Below are 20198 nucleotides of genomic sequence, written 5' to 3' on the forward strand. Positions count from 1 at the left end.
CAGCCTGGGGAGGATATGTAGCTATTGTAGCATTCTCATCAACCACCTCCGCACCGTCATGCTAAGGGTTCTTGGACAAGAGAGGCTAGAGCTGAGTTGAATGTTTGGAGCGTTAGTCACTGATGTAAAGTAGATGGTGTCCCAGTCTTCTCTGTGGTGCTGAGCACCATGTGCGAGGGCGTATTCGCACTTTTCAACGGTTACTCATCCTCTACACCACAGGGTAAAGGTACAGGCGTCACACACCCACAAGTTGCGTGATCCGATGTGCAACTGAAGGCGGTCTAAAAATAACTGCAAGAGAGAACAGTACTAAGGGAGGTTTTTGTTTTTGGTTATCGGTAGATAGGATAACTAGTGTAAAGGCATGAGCAGGTCTCTTTCAGGGTCTCGCCTCTCTGTTACAATCTGCAGTGCATATAAAGCATTCGGTTAGACGCTGCGAGGGGTAGAGAGCACAGCAAGCAGTGCCAGAACTCTTCACTAACATCTGCTCTTTTTAAACGCAAACAGACCTTTTTATTCCCTCGGCAAAAAGACAGAAGAAAAGAATGCATGATGGGAGGAGCTAGCTGGCTGGCTGACTGGCTGACTGGCTGGCTGACTGGCTGGCTGGTTGGCTAGTCAGAGAAGTGTCTGCTGCTACCCAGTTTGGACTGGAACTTTGCAATAGGCAGTTTGAATAATGAGGAGATCAGCCACTGAATGGGCATAGAGCACCCATTACTGTGCCACTCTGAATGGGCAGAGACCACCCATTATTGTGCCACTCTGAATGGGCATAGAGCACCCATTACTGTGCCACTCTGAATGGGCATAGAGCACCCATTACTGTGCCACTCTGAATGGGCAGAGACCACCCATTACTGTGCCACTCTGAATGGGCAGAGACCACCCATTACTGTGCCACTCTGAATGGGCAGAGACCACCCATTACTGTGCCACTCTGAATGGGCAGAGACCACCCATTACTGTGCCACTCTGAATGGGCAGAGACCACCCATTACTGTGCCACTCTGAATGGGCATAGAGCACCCATTACTGTGCCACTCTGAATGGGCAGAGACCACCCATTACTGTGCCACTCTGAATGGGCAGAGACCACCCATTACTGTGCCACTCTGAATGGGCACTCAGCAGGCACCCTCTCGGCCATGTTCACATCTCACCCCAGTCATGAGTCTCTCCGCCGTGGGAGGAAAGAAGGCATCGGGAAGGTCATCGGTGCCACGCCCTACCCTGGATCATGCTGGGAGTCCTGCCCTGGTCAGACTGGCAGTTTGTCTATTCGCTCCAATAAAACCTTTCCATGGCGGGCATTCATGAGTGGAACGAGCGTTTCGGTGAAAACTAGCCGACTGCAGAGCAGACAAAGAAACACGTCAGAGTCATTCTACTCCAGCGGGGCAGGTTGCGTCGAAACAGCGACGCACAAAACCCCCTTTCTAATGAATCTCATTAGCCATCTCTGTGTGATACAATCAAAATGAATAGAATTCCTCTGTACGAGATGGAAAATGTGTGGTTATGACGACCACACAGTAGAGCTTGATGGTAGCTGCTGCATGCTGCTGCTGTAGACTCACTGCAATACTATAGCGGTATACACGTGGTCTGGCACAGCCACAAACACAAACGCAGACACAGACAAAAAATACTAACACAGACATACACACAAACGCAGACACAAACGCAGACAAAAAATACTAACACAGACATACACACAAACGCAGACACAAACGCAGACACAGACAAAAAAAACAACACAGACATACACACAAACGCAGACACAAACGCAGACACAGACAAAAAAAACAACACAGATACACACACAGACACAAATGCAGACACAGAAAAGAAATACAAAACACAGATACACACACACACAAATGCAGACACAGACGAAAAATACAAAACACAGATACACACACAGACAAAAAATACAAAACACAGATACACACACAGACACAAACGCAGACACAGCAGCCATACTGTACTGTACATGACCTGTGAATGAGGTTAGCTGCAGCGGGATGAACCTCATCCACACCTGCCTAGAATGTGCTGATACCCAAGTCTGGGCTGTCTGGCTGTATTTGTATCAGGCTTACATCTTCTCTGTAAAGACACACAGCAGATAACAGGAAGTAGTGGCTTTGTTTTTAACAATGCAAGTTACCAGGGATTTCTTTCTATTTCAACATCTTCTATCAAAATACAGTAAGTATCAGGTAAAACAGAATCCCCACTCTAGGGACAATATGGGTGTCCTGGGATGCACTGTGTCACCCAATAGGCTATTGTGCTCTGTCTAGCTCCAGGCCTTGTCCTACACAACGCTATGATGCAATTTCCTACATCTTTCAACCTTCGTCAATAGCCCCTCACACTCAGTTGCCCAAAATGGCCTCTTCTAAACAATGCTGATCAATAAACACTTGTCAATAATCCTATCCGCTTTCAGGCCCCTTGTTCACAAACAAAGCATTTGTCAATATCGCCCCCCAGTCTGAGTCACAGGATACGGGCCAGTAGGGTGTTGTGTTGAAGTGGGCAGGAGGTCTGGCGGCTACAGGAGGCAGGAGCAGGTGATGTATGATAAACAGCAGTCATCTTTGACAGCCTGACCTCCTCCCCACAGCCCACTGAGCCCCGTTCTCTGGAGCCCCCACCGAGACCACATCCCCTTCCTGGAGTGGACACAACAGAACAGATGCCAGAGGGAACAAGAAACATAACAGCACCCTCTCCACCCCGCCCCCCACCCCCCACCCCCATCTACTAACACCACATCCCCCTGCCTGATGACATCCCAGGAGAAGCCCTTTTCATGTGACCTTAACTCATCCCATCTAAAAAATATATTGTTCCTGTTGTGAGGCCCCTGGGGCACTTCTATATCCTGTCGAGAATGAGATTTGTCTGCTAAATTCTTAATGTAGTATTAGTATAAGAACGAGGCTGGAGGTGCTGCTCTCTGGAGAAATGTAGCAGAAGCAGGCCTGTGTTTAAGAATAGGGTTAGAGGAGCAGAATCACAACTGATTCACTGGTGACTAACTGACACCCTTCCAGAGCTGCTGCGGTGGCCTGCTTCACTCAGGTACAACGAACTCCACGGACGGATTCTTCAGACTATTGTCTGTGAACACTGATTGATATGTAGACGATCGACGATTCGGTAATTCGCTGATACAGACTGAGTCTCGGATGAAACGCGCAACGGTGTCCCATTCTAACGTAGCACCTATAGTGCACCTCAGTGCACCATGTGGTGGAATCAACTTTTAAACAGCACCCACACCCTGTGTCCTAGTTATATTTAGCTGGACAATTATTGGATTTCTCGGAGTTAGATCTGGGGTTGTCGGTTTGATTATTGGTGGGACTGAAATTCCCTATCTAAAAAACAGTAGCAAAGTAGCTGCCCCTATTCACCATGCCCCTACCCAACCCAGTTTCCAGTATGTACTAAAACACAGACCCACACCTGGGGAGGGAGATGATGTTAGTGCATATCTGACCACTGATCAACCCAGGAGTTGGCACACGTTGTTATGTCAACACATTCAGTCCACCTTGGTCATCATTGTGTAGACTAGAAGCTGCTCCCTGTGACTTCTAAAGCTCGGATCTGTGCCAGGGGGACGGACGGATAGACGGACAGACAGACAGACAGAGTCCAGGCCTTGAAGCAGATTTACCAATTAAAGCCTGGCCACTTCCTGCCAAATCCACACCTAGTGGCTGTGACCAGTGACCACATCTCGATAAGCTCAGACAAAGACAAAGACATGCAGGCAGCCTAACCCCTCAACATCTCTATCACCCAACTCTCTCCACATACAATGCCCACACATGAGTCAGCTGCTGGGTAATGGCAACCCCATTTAGACTCCATGGTTTAACAGGGACATGTTAACCCGTTTCTGCGTAAACAGTGATTGTGTGAGACTGCCAACGCCCCAATGGCAAAGGCCATGAAACTCACTGCTTTTAATGGTGAAATACTGATTGTGATTTATATGTCCTCCTCCCCTAATCCCTCAATAGCCCTGAAACACATATGTGCCCTTCATGGGGATAAACAGAGGACCACATTGTCCCCACCCAGGGATGTGGCTGGGACCACCCCTCCCCCGCCCACCCTCGACCTGCAGAGCACGGAGTCTGACTGGGGTTTTATGACAGCCAGGCCTTGGGATGCATGGGATGGGGATTGGGGTGGGACCGAGGGAGGGACCAGAGTAGGATGGGTTAAGGGCAGTGGTACTCCTCCTGACAGACAAGAGGTAAATCACTGACACTCTCCTCATGACATCACTGGAGACAGCCCATCGTCTCACAGAGACACCCCCATTACTTTCACTACTATTACTACTGTAGTACTACTATATCACTACTACTACTACTGTAGTACTACTCTATCACCACTACTACTGATGTAGTCCTACCCTATCACTACTACAACTGCTGTAATACTAATCTATCACTACTACTACTGATATAGTACTACTCTATCACTACTACTACTGTAGTACTACTACTCTATCACTACTACTACTACTGTAGTATTACTCGATCACTACTACTGTAGTACTACTCTATCACTACTTCTACTACTGCACTACTACTCTATCACTACTACTACTACTGTAGTACTACTCTATCACTACTACTACTGTAGTAATACTATATCACTACTACTACTACTGTAGTACTACTCTATCACTACTACTACTGCTGTAATACTACTCTATCACTACTACTACTACTATAGTACTACTCTATCACTACTACTACGTTGGTACTACTCTATCACTACTACTAGTGATGTAGTACTACTCTATCACTACTACTACTATAGTACTACTCTATCACTACTACTGCTGTAATACTACTATATCACTACTACGACTACTGTAGTACTACTCTATCACTACTACTACTGATGTAGTAATACTATATCACTACTACTACTGCTGTAGAACTATATCACTACTGCTACTGCTACTATAGTACTACTCTATCACTACTACTACTGTAGTACTATTCTATCACTACTACTACTGTAGTACTATTATATCACTACTACTACTGATGTAGTGCAACTCAATCACACCTACTAGTGATGTGGTACTACTCTATCACTACTACTACTACTATAGTACTACTCTATCACTACTACTACTGTACTACTCTATCACTACTACTACTGCTGTGATAATACTATATCACTACTACTACTACTGTAGTACTATATCACTACTACTACTGCTGAAGTACTACTATATCACTACTACTACTGCTGTAGTAATACTATATCACTACTACTACTGCTGTAGTACTACTCTATCACTACTACTACTGTAGTAATACTATATCACTACTACTACTACTGCTGTAGTAATACTGTATCACTACTACTAGTGCTGTAGTACTACTCTATCACTACTACTACTGTAGTAATACTATATCACTACTACTACTGCTGTAGTAATACTGTATCACTACTACTACTGCTGTAGTACTATATCACTACTACTGCTGAATTACTACTATATCACTACTACTACTGCTGTAGTAATTACTATATCACTACTACTACTGCTGAAGTACTACTATATCACTACTACTACTGCTGTAGTAATACTATATCACTACTACTACTGCTGTAGTACTATATCACTACTACTACTGCTGAAGTACTACTATATCACGACTACTACTGCTGTAGTACTACTCTATCACTACTACTACTGTAGTACTACTACTCTATCACTACTACTACTACTGTAGTATTACTATATCACTACTACTGTAGTACTACTCTATCACTACTTCTACTACTGCACTACTACTCTATCACTACTACTACTACTGTAGTACTACTCTATCACTACTACTACTGTTGTAGTACTATTCTATCACTACTACTACTGCTGCAATACTACTCTATCACTACTACTACTGTAGTACTACTCTATCACTACTACTACTTTAGCAATACTCTATCACTACTACTACTGATGTAGTACTATTCTATCACTACTACTACTGCTGTAATACTACTCTATCACTACTACTACTGTAGTACTACTCTATCACTACTACTACTGATGTAGTACTACTCTATCACTACTACTACTGCTGTAGTACTACTCTATCACTACTACTACTGTAGTAATACTATATCACTACTACTACTACTGTAGTACTACTCTATCACTACTACTACTGCTGTAATACTACTCTATCACTACTACTACTACTATAGTACTACTCTATCACTACTACTACATTGGTACTACTCTATCACTACTACTAGTGATGTAGTACTACTCTATCACTACTACTACTATAGTACTACTCTATCACTACTACTGCTGTAGTACTACTATATCACTACTATGCCTACTGTAGTACTACTCTATCACTACTACTACTGATGTAGTAATACTATATCACTACTACTACTGCTGTAGAACTATATCACTACTGCTACTGCTACTATAGTACTACTCTATCACTACTACTACTGTAGTACTATTATATCACTACTACTACTGCTGTAGTACTACTATATCACTACTACTACTGATGTAGTACAACTCAATCACATTTACTAGTGATGTAGTACTACTCTATCACTACTACTACTACTATAGTACTACTCTATCACTACTACTACTTTACTACTCTATCACTACTACTACTACTGTGATAATACTATATCACTACTACTACTGTATTACTACTCTATCACTACTTCTACTACTGCAGTGCTACTCTATCACTACTAATACCGTAGTAATAGTATATCACTACTACTACTGCTGTAGTACTATATCACTACTACTACTGCTGTAGTACTATATCACTACTACTACTGCTGAAGTACTACTATATCACTACTACTACTACTACTTTAGTATTACTCTATCACTACTACTACTGATGTATTACTACTCTATCACTACTACTACTACTATAGTACTATTCTATCACTACTACTACTACTGTACTACTCTATCAATACTACTACTGCTGTGATCATACTATATCACTACTACTACTACTGTAGTACTATATCACTACTACTACTGCTGAAGTACTACTATATCACTACTACTACTGCTGAAGTACTACTATATCACTACTACTACTGCTGTAGTAATACTATATCACTACTACTACTGCTGTAGTACTACTCTATCACTACTACTACTGTAGTAATACTATATCACTACTACTACTACTGCTGTAGTAATACTGTATCACTACTACTAGTGCTGTAGTACTACTCTATCACTACTACTACTGTAGTAATACATAATCACTACTACTACTGCAGTAATACTGTATCACTACTACTACTGCTGTAGTACTATATCACTACTACTGCTGAATTACTACTATATCTCTACTACTACTGCTGTAGTAATTACTATATCACTACTACTACTGCTGAAGTACTACTAAATCACTACTACTACTGCTGTAGTAATACTATATCACTACTACTACTGCTGTAGTACTATATCACTACTACTACTGCTGAAGTACTACTATATCACGACTACTACTGCTGTAGTACTATATCACTACTACTACTGCTGAAGTACTACTATATCACTACTACTGCTGTAGTAATACTATATCACTACTACTACTGCTGTAGTACTACTCTATCACTACTACTACTGTAGTAATACTATATCACTACTACTACTACTGCTGTAGTAATACTGTATCACTACTACTAGTGCTGTAGTACTACTCTATCACTACTACTACTGTAGTAATACTATATCACTACTACTACTGCAGTAATACTGTATCTCTACTACTACTGCTGTAGTACTATATCACTACTACTGCTGAATTACTACTATATCTCTACTACTACTGCTGTAGTAATTACTATATCACTACTACTACTGCTGAAGTACTACTAAATCACTACTACTACTACTGTAGTAATACTATATCACTACTACTACTGCTGTAGTACTATATCACTACTACTACTGCTGAAGTACTACTATATCACGACTACTACTGCTGTAGTACTATATCACTACTACTACTGCTGAAGTACTACTATATCACTACTACTGCTGTAGTAATACTCTATCACTACTACTAGTGTTGTAGTACTACTCTCTCACTACTACTACTGTAGTAATACTATATCACTACTACTTCTGCTGTAGTACTACTATATAATTACTACTACTGCTGTAGTAATACTATATCACTACTACTACTACAGTAGTGCTACACTACACTACTATTAGTAATACTGCATTCAAACATGAGCACACTAATATAATGTATCAATACTAGTGTTATTACTAGACTAATGACTCGCCCCAGTGCATTCCCACCACCAGAGCAGAAATTACAGGAGTGGCCCCGAACTATTGAAATATTTAAATTGCCATCCCCATAATGTCCAGACCCCTACTCATAGGGCAACCCCAACAGTTCATGTCATTCAAACCCTAAATATATATATTTTGATTAATGTGTCAAATAATACATGCTCTCACCAGGCGTACCTAACACAGGACAGTGCGCACACTGAAGCAGATAGACAGCAAGGCTGTTATATTGTGTGATAGTGACATGTCTAACTGCACCACAGAGATGTGAGCCTGAGTCTGTGCCACCACCATTCCCACCACTACAGCCGCCCATAGAAGAAAAAAAACCTGATCATTCTACCTGCCCGCCAGCGTTCTGTATCCCCATCACAGCTGATCTGTGTAACACTAAGCCAGTCTTAGCTGGTTTTAAGTCACATTCAAAAAAAGAAAAAAGTTTCTCTGTACTCCCTCTCTCATTTGTGTAACAAGAAAACCCATCAGTAGTGCCCATGATCTTAGAACAGTGCAGTGGTCGCAGTACCCTGCATACAGATGAGCTGTGTTAGTTGTGTACTAACGGGTACGCGCACATCTACAACCACCTGCTCAGCTAACTGCCTAAATAGCTTACAATTCGAACAATCCTCAGAAGTGTTCAATAATCAAAACAACAGATCAACACACCGTCAGAAACAAAAGTAATATACCAAAATAATATTTTTTGGCCATTTAACTATGTTTAACCCAAATATATAGTATCCCACTAACGGTACTCACCCGCGCTGGAGTGTATGGAGTGAAGTGGGTGGGTGTGGATGCTGCAGGAAAGCGGCACGAGCTCTTTTTGCCTTTGTCTGCCTCGCTCTAGTCCATGAGCTGTGCATACCTGACCGGCTGCACTGCTGGGTCCTAAAGCCGACCGTTGCTGAATCCGCCCTAGCAAGGCAATGGCACAGACCGGTATGTTAGGGTATTTCTCACAAAAGGATGACGTAAACCTTTTCAAAGCTGCAAAATGTTTACTTTCGGACTATTACTGTGTCATGATTAATACTTGTTCTAATTCAGATATCCATGTAGGCTATAATGCTGCCTAATGAAATCATAAACACTCATCTGAAGAAAGAAAAACTGCATTTAATCCCTGTGTTTTGAGAAAATCATGCCTCCATTTCATTCCTCTATTTTACCACTTCTATTGTAAGGTAATGTAGTGCTGATAATCCCTAACAACAGATTGAACTGGGTGGGTGTTGCGCCTCTCTTCACACCATACATGTTACAGCATATTTCCAGAGGCAGAAACAGCAGGATAATAAATTGATACATTTGCAGTTGAGTGTGTGTGTGTGTGTGTGTGTGTGTGTGTGTGTGTGTGTGTGTGTGTGTGTGTGTGTGTGTGTGTGTGTGTGCGTGCGTGCGTGCATGCGTGCGTGCGTGTGTGTGTGTGTGTGTGTGTGTGTGCATGTGTGTGTGTGCGTGAGCTGGCTTCAGAAGGTAAAAGCCCATTATGTACACCACTGCCAGAGATAGAGGAGAGAGGATAGCTCTAAGAGCTGATGTCCTTCCAGATAAGAGGCTATGACATGACAAAGCAGGACTGCAGTCACCCACCCTCTGTATATGGGATGCATCTGCCGTGTGTATCGGGTGGAAGTGAAGGTGTCTATGAGCACCTGTGTTTGCGGCTGTGTGTTTGTATTAGCTCGTCATGCAATCCAGTCTTGTGCGTAGTGAACTGAGACAAAGTCATCAGAGTGCATCTCTTTGAGACTAATCAGTAAGGACGTTGTGATTCTGGGCCCCTATGGGGAGTATGGATAAAAGCCTAAACACCTCTATACATCTGTCCAATCTGCTTTCCTTCTGTGGAGTTCTTTTGTTTGTTGAAAAAAACAGGCCCTTTAAATCAAATCTGTGTCTTGGCCCAGTCAACAACACACACCATCACCCTGTGCTGACAGGGTATCAAATACACACCAACACCTCTTTATAAGGCTCCTGTCACCATCAATAACAATACAGCTCTCCATCAGATAAATAATCCATTGGACTCTGTCCAAGTGAGTCTCTATAGTATTTGATCTAGCGGATGTCATACTGAATTTACAGGCTGTACATGGCTATGTAAAATGTACCATAAAATTAGAGTATGGTGTAATGTAGTGTTGATGTTAGTGGCATCCTCTGACATGGCAGTGCAGGCATAAAGTGTAGACAAAGTGCAACCCGGTCTCGGAGTGTTTCGTATCATTCTGTACGTAAATCTGAGACAAGCCATTTAGTTTGATACGTTACATTTTGTATGGTATGTATTTTATTTGTAGATGTCTATTTCCCATTTGTATGATAGGTTACGAATTATAATCTGTATTATACATTACAATTTTGAAAACGTACACATTGGGTTAAGTTTAGAAGTTAAGTTCAAGGGTTAAGGTTAGGGTTTGGGCTAGAGGAAGTGTTTGCTTAAAGGGTTAAGGTTATGGTTAGGTGAAGGGTTAGCTAAAAGGGTTAAGGTTAGAGTGAGGGGAAGCGTTAGCTATCATGCTAAGTAGTTGCAAAGTAGCAAGTAGCTGAAAAGTTGCTAAAATGCTAAAGTTTTCAGTGATAAGTTTCAAACTTGCAACCTACATCTTTAGAACGCTATTCCAGTGCACTTGATCCCTGCTTCTCCTATGACCCATCAACAGGCCAAAGTGTGTCAGGGAAGAAAAAATCGTGTCAGAGTAGAATGATAAAAAAAAAAGAACACAAAAACACCTACCCAGCCAGGTATGAAAACTGAAACAGTGGGTGGTGACTTCGGAGACCATGTGGACCGCTGGAGCAAAGTGAACGTTGATTTTCTCCATCTGCGAAACTATTTCAGTCCAATATGGGTTTCCAATATATTTCAAAGAAACTGCCACCAACAACCTTTATAAAGAAATAGTTTCGCATTGATCCTGTAGTTCACAATAAGAAATGACCTGTGCCCATTTTCATACCACAGAAACCCCCAAGCTCTGTCTCTGTAACAAGAGAGAGCTATACTACAGTTTAATGTTTCATGCTCTCTGGTAGAGTTGGTGCCCAGAACATGGGAAGGGTGGAGGGCCGTTCTTGTCATTTTTCATTTGTTTCTCTATCCATTGTGTTTCTTTGGTCGATACAGAGAATGGTTTGTATATGCACTGCTCAAAAAAATAAAGGGAACACTAAAATAACACATCCTAGATCTGAATGAATCAAATATTCTTCTTAAATACTTTTTTCTTTACATAGTTGAATGTGCTGACAACAAAATCACACAAAAATTATCAATGGAAATCAAATGTATCAACCCATGGAGGTCTGGATTTGGAGTCACACTCAAAATTAAAGTGGAAAACCACACTACAGGGTGATCCAACTTTGATGTAATGTCCTTAAAACAAGTCAAAATGAGGCTCAGTAGTGTGTGTGGCCTCCACGTGCCTGAATGACCTCCCTACAACACCTGGGCATGCTCCTGATGAGGTGGCGGATGGTCTCCTGAGGGATCTCCTCCCAGACCTGGACTAAAGCATCCGCCAACTCCTTGATAGTCTGTAGTGCAATGTGGCGTTAGTGGATGGAGTGAGACATGATGTCCCAGATGTGGTCAATTGGATTCAGGTCTGGGGAACGGGTGGGCCAGTCCATAGCATCAATGCCTTCCTCTTGCAGGAACTGCTGAAACACTCAAGCCACATGAGGTCTAGCATTGTCTTGCATTAGGAGGAACCCAGGGCCAACCGCACCAGCATATGGTCTCACAAGGGGTCTGAGGATTTCATCTCGGTACCTAATGGTAGTCAGGCTACCTCTGGCGAGCACCTCTGGGCTGTGCGGCCCCCAAAGAAATGCCACCTCACACCATGACTGATCCACCGCCAAACCGGTCATGCTGGAGGATGTTGCAGGCAGCAGAACGTTCTCCACGGCGTCTCCAGGCTGTCACGTCTGTCACATGTGCTCAGTGTGAACCTGCTTTCATCTTGGCGAATTTGCTAATCTTGGTGTTCTCTGGCAAATGCCAAACGTCCTGCACTGTGTTGGGCTGTAAGCACAACCCCCACCTGTGGACATTGGGCCCTCATACCACCCTCAGGGAGTCTGTTTCTGACACATGCACATTTGTGGCCTGCTGGAGGTCATTTTGCAGGGCTCTGGCAGTGCTCCTCCTGCTCCTTCTTGCACAAAGGAGGAGGTAGCAGTCCTGCTGCTAGGTTGTTGTACTGACCTGTCTCCTGGTAGCGCCTCCATGCTCTGGACACTACGCTGACAGACACAGCAAACCTTCTTGCCACAGCTCGCATTGATGTGCCATCCTGGATGAGCTGCACTACCTGAGCCACTTGTGTGGGTTGTAGACTCCGTCTCATGCTACCACTAGAGTGAAAGCATCGCCAGCATTCAAAAGTGACCAAAACATCAGCCAGGAAGCATAGGAACTGAGAAGTGGTCTGTGGTTATCACCTGCAGAACAACTCCTTTATTGGGGGTGTCTTGCTAATTGCCTATAATTTCCACCTGTTGTCTATTCCATTTGCACAACAGCATGTGAAATTTATTGTCAATCAGTGTTGCTTCCTAAAAGGATCACAGAAGTGTGATTGACTTGGAGTTACATTGTGTTGTTTGTGTTCCCTTTATTTTTTTGAGCAGTGTATATCCCATGGAGTTCAAAAGCCTGAAAATAGAGCACCTAACTTCTTCTCTACAAATCTTCATCCTATTTAACTCCGTGAAATGACATAACCACAGTTGGTTGTTTCAGAGGGATAATACAAGGATAAGACTGGTCGCCTTAGAAAGCTAACATTGGTCCTTTCTAGAGGGGTCACTGTGGTTTTGACTGCCCCCCTCCCCTCAGGCGTAAAATACACTTTCGGACTCAGCTGTTGCTGCATTCTGGAGCCTCTCCTGTGCATGTCACACATAACTCTAATTCAGTCTGACCGCTGCCTCCTCAGCACCTCCCTCAGCTGTCTGAGAGAGGCTGCCTCCTCCCTGCAGAGCGCCGGGCCACAGACAGGAGGGGCAGTGGGAAGAGGGGCAGATTTGGACATTAGCCACTCAATGGGGTGCTGTGTCACATAATGCTTCAGGCAAACTGAACACGTGCCGTGCCTCGTTCAAAAGCTGTTGTGGATTAGTCTTATTTGGGCTTCACTTCAAAATTATTTTGACATATGTTTACCAACGCAGAGGACCCCAAAATCAGACGAAGCTGTTTGTGTTTTCCTTTTGACTCCTAGCTTTTTGTACACATTATCAATGTCAATTATCAATATGTTCAAACAACGAACATATTCTTTACAGTGAACTAAATGTTATTTTGTCAGTAGGAATAGTAAACACCTTGAAAAACACCAAGTAGAAGGGAGCATCTCTGCAGATGGAGGTACTGCTCCTGTGACAGGGGTGAGTGGGATATGACTGAGACTGAGAAACTCACAGCTGGTGTTTTTGGGAAACATGATAAAAAAGCAGGAGGGCCTGTAATGGGGAGGGGCATGGTATCTTTGTGAGGGGAGCTGCTATGACGACGAATGAACGAGGATGTAAACAGACGATGGGTCATGGAGGCAGATGTCCAACAGGCTGGCAGAAAGAGGCACTGCCCAGGCTGGAAAAGCTATAGGAGACAGGTGGACGAGGGGGGTCCTGGCTGCTTAGACCTCATAGTGAATGTGAGACCCAGTAGGGTATTCCTTACATCAGGATCCACATATGCCCGCAGAAACTCGCCCACTATTATTCTGTAAGACAGGGGAAATAGTCGATACTAGACTATATCCAATAATATAGTTGTTGCGTCTCGTCGTCCACTATGCTGTCAATGACACCATACACATGAAAATGTTTATTTTGCTTTCAGCCGTGATCAAATAAGGATCATATCCTGGAAATGGATTCCATAATTCAGTTTGTGCTAAATTTCATTTTATTACCCTGGTGGTGTGTGTTTCTAGAAAACCACCAGCTGCTTCCGTCTATTATGTCACAAAGAATCCGATCATACAAAAAGTTAATTATGCATATTATTACATACAGTACCAGCCAAAAGTTTGGACACACTTACTCATTATTTTCTACATTGTAGAATACTAGTGAAGACTATCAAAACTATGGAATAACACATATGGAATCATGTAGTAAGAAAACAAGTGTTAAACAAATCAAAATATGTTTTATATTTTAGATTCTTCAAAGTAGCCATCCTTTAACTGGATGACACTTTGGATGCACACTCTTGGCATTTTCTCAACCAGCTTCATGAGGTAGTCACCTGGAATGCATTTCTATTTAATGATGTGCCTTGTTAAAAGTTCATTTGTAGAATTTCTTTCCATATTAATGCATTTGAGCCAATCAGTTGTGTTGTGACAAGGTAGTGGTGGTATACAGAATATACAGTAGAAGTCGGAAGTTTACATACACCTTAGCCAAATACATTTAAACTCATTTTTTCCCAATTCCTGATATTTAATCATAGTAAAAAATTCTCTGTCTTAGATCAGTTAGGATCACCACTTTATTTTAAGAATGTGAAATGTCAGAATAATAGTAGAGAGAATGATTTATTCAGCTTTTATTTCTTTCATCACATTCTCAGTGGGTCAGAAGTTTACATACACTCAATTAGTATTTGGTAGCATTGCCTTTAAATTGTTTAACTAAATTGTCAAACATTTCAGGTAGCCTTCCAAAAGCTTTCCACAATAAGTTGGGTGCATAATGGCTCATTCCTCCTGACAGAGCTGGAGTAACTGAGTCAGGTTTGTAGGCCTCCTTGCTCGCACACACTTTTTCAGTTCTGCCCACAAATGTTCTATAGGTTTGAGGTCAGGGCTTTGTGATGGCCACTCCAATACCTTGACTTTGTTGACCTTAAGGCATTTTGTCACAACTTTAGAAGTATGCTTGCGGTCATTGTCCTTTTGGAAGACCCATTTGCAACCAAGCTTTGACTGATGTCTTGAGATGTTGCTGCAATATTTCCACATAATTTTCCTTCCTCATGAAGTCATCAATCTTGTGAAGTGCACCAGTCCCTCCTGCAGCAAAGCACCCCCACAACATGATGCATCCACCCCCGTGCTTCATGGTTGGGATGGTGTTCTTCGGCTTGCAAGCCTCCCCTTTTTTCTTCGAAACATAAAGATGGTCATAATGGCCAAACAGTTCTATTTTTGTCCATATTATGACAAGAACAGCTCAAATAAGCAAAGAGAAACGATGGTCCATTATTACTTTAAGACAGGAAGGTCACTCGATATGGAAGATTTCAAGAACTTTGAAAGTTTCTTACAGTGCAATCTCAAAAACCATCAAGCGATGAAACCAGGATGAAACTGGTTCTCATAAGGACTGCCACAGGAAAGGAAGACCCAGAGGTACCTCTGCTGCATAAGATAAGTTCATTAGAGTTACCAGCCTCAGAAATTGCAGCCCAAATAAATGCTTCACAGAGTTCAAGTAACAGACACATCTCAACATCAACTGTTCAGAGGAGACTGTGGGAATCAGGCCTTCATGGTCGAATTGCTGCAAAGAAACCACTACTAAAGGACACCAATAAGAAGAAGAGACTTGCTTGGGCCAAGAAACACGAGTAATGGACATTAGACCGGTGGAAATCTGTCCTTCGGTCTGATGAGTCCAAATGTGAGATTTTTGGTTCCAACCGGCGTGTCTTTGTGAGACGCAGAGTAGGTGAACGGAGGATCTCTGCATGTGTGGTTCCCACTGTGAAGCATGGAGGAGGAGGTGTGATGCTGTGGGGGTGCTTTGCTGGTGACACTGTCTGTGATTTATTTAGAATTCAAGGCACACTTAATCAGCATGGCTACCACAGCATTCTGCGGCAATACACCATCCCATTTTCAACATGACAATGAACCAACACACCTCCAGTCGGTGTAAGGGCTTATTCACCAAGAAGGAGAGTGATGGAATGCTGCATCAGATGACCTGGCCTCCACAATCACCCAACCTCAGCCCAAATTAGTTTTTTGGGGATGAGTTGGTCTGCAGAGTGAAGGAAAAGTAGCCAACAAGTGCTCAGCATATGTGGGAACTCCTTCAAGACTGTTGGAAAAGCATTCCAGGTGAAGCTGGAGAGAATGCCAAGAGTGTGCAATGCTGTCATCAAGGCAAAGGGTGGCTATTTGAAGAGTACAAAATATAAAACATATTTGGATTTTTTTAACACTTTTTTGTTTGCTACATTATTCCATATGTGTAATTCCATAGTTTTGATGTCTTCACTATTATTCTACAATGTAGAAAATAGCTCAAATAAATCAAACCCCTTGAATGAGTAGGTGTGTCCAAACGTTTGACTGGTACTGTATATACAGAACATATTTATTTTCATAAATGCTAAGTGATGTAAATTTCAGCTGTGATGTATTTAACTGTTGGTTAGACGGCTGCATTTTGAGATAGCTTAGATATGGTCTCTGATCACTCCTCTTTCACAGAGGGTTTAGAAAGAGTGCCTGCATGCGTATCAGGCTGATATGATCATGGTCTCCAGGCTAGAACAGTGTAAAGTCTGACAGTCAGTCAGTCAGTCCTTCAACCATGGACATTTTAATAGAATTACCCATCATGCAACACAGCTTTCAGTCAGAATACGCTGTTAATGAATCTCATCATGATAAAAGTCATCAGCAAGATCGCTTTGATGTGACTTTTATGGATGTCGATTAAGGCAGCCCCCCGCACCTCTCTGATTCAGAGGGGTTGGGTTAAACGCGGAAGACACATTTCAGTTGAATCCATTCAGTTGTACAACTGACTAGGTATCCTCTTTTCCTTTTCCCTTCATTGATTGTATTTCAGCATCTCATTCATACTTTATCTTAAAGACATGCTCCGGAACTTTGGCGACTACTAATTCTCCCACTTTGGGCTGGATGTGCCAATGTTCATACATGCATAATCTCTGAGCAGAGTTACTGTTTTACCTCACTTATCCACAAAATCCCTAGTTTGAAAGCGGCTCTTTCTCTGGAAGCTGTGCATGCGCCATTTTCCCTACATTTTCCCTGGCGTGGGCGAGAGAGCAATGACTTGGTGCACATATTTGCACGAATGTGACTCAGTACGCAATTTACGGGGACCACTTTTGCCTCGCGAGAGCTACTTTCACAACTGCTGGCTAAAAAGTATACAAATGTACCGGAGAATCTATTTAAATTCATTGTGGATCGAGTGGATGAGCTAACGTGACTCTGGGGAACTGATTAGTGCTTTTTATCGCAGCAGCAGTCTGAATGGATCCATCAGTCTGTCTCTTCCTGTTTTGCCCAGCTCAGTCAGCACTCTGCTGGAGCCCTCAGTGACATCATCAGTAAGAGGCTGAGCAGCAGGACACATGACAGGGCATTCTCACACCAACCCGACCTGCAGCCCTGAATCAAACAGACAGGCAAGTCAAAAGGGCTAGAAGGTCCAGAGGGGTTGAAGTTTGTTGCCACAGAGAAATTAAGATTGGGTGGAAAGGGAGAATGTGGTAGTGATGACAGTGTCATTATTAGGATGACGTGTGTCTAATGCTCTGAAGAGCCATAATCGGGTTTACAGTACATCCAGAGGCCCAGGGTTAGGTTATGAGCTCAGACACACACACTGCCAGGACATCATGGTGAACACTAGAGGACTAGAGGATAATGTCATGTGTGTGTGTGTGGAAGTATCTCTCCCTCAAAGATACTTATCACATCATCATCACATCTGGTGAATCACAGCTGCTCCACGTGTGTGTGATATCACAGCTTCGTAAGGTGATAGACAGTCAGTGCCTGTACAGTCAGTGTGGCGGAGTGCTTTGTCTCTCCCACTGCCAGTTGAGACTGAGGCTGGCGTACAGCCAGACTAGAGTCCGGTATGACCCCTCTAACTGAATGCAGGAGATAAAGAGTTAGAGTGGGGTCATGGCGGGTTCAGTCGGCCTCCCGCTACGAAAGACTGCTGCCCTCCTTCTCCCTGTGCCTTTGCATGACTCCTCCTCCATCTCCTGGTTATTGTATCAAACATCCCTTCAATGGGCAACTTGAAAAAACAAGCACTTCAGTAATGCTACATAAAGCAAGCCCTCCTTTCATTCATTTAGTTTCATGTATGTTTAAATGTTTGTTCTCACGCAGTAGTGCTGAAGACTCTCAGAACCTCACCTGTGTGCTCCACTTCTCTTTATCTGGCTGAAGACAAGACTGAGCTCCTGGTTGTAAATGCTCTTTAGTGTGGTTCTACTGCAACTCGCCATTGCTATGGTAGACCGAGCCGTTCTGCCGTTCCTAAACTGGGGTCTTTTTTTTATGCTTGTTACACTGTATGAAAACAAAGATGGCGTGTCTAGTAGTGAAAGCGGAGAGTGTTATAGAGACTGTGCAGGCATGCGGGCTCGGAACATTGTCGTCATATTTATCGTATGGCTTGGATTCAATTAAATTGGAGGTTAGTGGATGGGTGGGTATGGAGGAAGGGGTGGCATGGGAGTGGCGATCTAAAGAAAAAGACATGACCTGGATTTCCTTTATCCGCTCTCCCATCACTATGGTTACCACAGCCAGTTACCTTTTGTGCAGATTAACAAGTAGCCTTGTCTCCTTAGCCAATGTTCTAATGAGGTGGTTTGGAGAGGGATGACAGCACACGCTGCATGCTCACAGTGGAGGGGGAGGGCCATCAAAAGGGAATGGGCGTGGGACAGCCTCAGACTGTAACCCTCTGCTGGCAGTTTGGCAGTGCCACACACACAGACAGCGGTGGCATTAGTTAGTTTGTAGCACTTATTTTATTTTATAAGATAGGTAAATAAAGAGAAGAAAAGCAAAGCTCCCACATACTTAAATTAGGTGAAGAAAGTCTTTGTTTTGCAGCTGCATTTCCCACACTTAGTATTTGATCTCAGCCCAACATGTGATTATACAGCCCTCAGGTCAACCATGCTACTTTGATGTCCAGTGTGAACACTTTCCTAATATCCCCCCCAAAACTGAAAGGGAATATCAAAGCATATCTTATTTTGTGTGCCAGACAAAAGGATAGCGAGAGTTCAATCCCTCGTGGACCACTACACTGCTAGAAATACTAACCAAAAGAGACCTGGATCTAGCCTGGGTACCAGTCTGTTTGTGCTTACATTCCACTCCTTGCCACTCCGTGTCATGCCAAACATTTGACATGGAGTACAAGGAGTGGAATGTTAGCACAAAACAGGTCTGTATTTCAGGCTAACCTGGATCATATTAGATCCACAACTATTGGCGCAAAAGAATATACACCTGTGGTATTGTGTGTGCAGAAGGCAGCTGGAGCAAACACCACGGAGCATCTCCTTGACATGAAAGGCCAGACAAAAGAGTCAAAACAGTACCCAGTTATTATGGTGACACAGGGTTGGCACCCTATTGTTAGACTGTGCCCATGTGCCTCCCTAATCTTAACTTTCCATGGAAACATTTCGGGAAGATGGGGTTATGCTGGGGTCGTCAGACGTATTATGTTTTACAATCTGTTAATCTCTTATATTCTGAACTTGTTTTAATGAACCCTAAAGATATGATCTGTGATTTAAACATTGAAGAGCCATTAGATGACCCAGATGAGGGATTGCACAACCAATGAAACCCTCAGTAACTCAGCTGGCGACAACTGGTTTAGCTGAATGGAAAAAGTGTATTCAAACTGAGTGGGAAAAAAAGGAACTGGCGGAGCATAAAGGCTTTGCCACAGAATAATCTATATTGTGTGGATAGTGGATTCTCACATTGTCATTTCTCTTTGATGAATAGCTGTGCCCTAA

At 42.9% G+C, this 20198-nt stretch overlaps 1 protein-coding gene across 2 annotated transcripts in view; it reads right to left on the reverse strand.

The window, feature by feature from the left end:
• LOC109872702 (neuronal migration protein doublecortin) overlaps window positions 1–9282 on the reverse strand; it is a 75343-nt gene extending 66061 nt beyond the window's left edge. Inside the window, exon 1 of one of the 2 annotated variants that reach the window (XM_031808080.1) lies at window positions 9149–9282. The gene's annotated coding sequence lies outside the window, so the exon portion shown is untranslated. The remainder of the gene's footprint in view (window positions 1–9148) is intronic. The other variant, XM_031808079.1, reaches the window with a different exon arrangement.
• Window positions 9283–20198: the final 10916 nt, after the last annotated feature.

Source organism: Oncorhynchus kisutch, linkage group LG28 (genome assembly GCF_002021735.2).
Source record: "Oncorhynchus kisutch isolate 150728-3 linkage group LG28, Okis_V2, whole genome shotgun sequence".
Classification (NCBI taxonomy): Eukaryota; Metazoa; Chordata; class Actinopteri; order Salmoniformes; family Salmonidae; genus Oncorhynchus; species Oncorhynchus kisutch.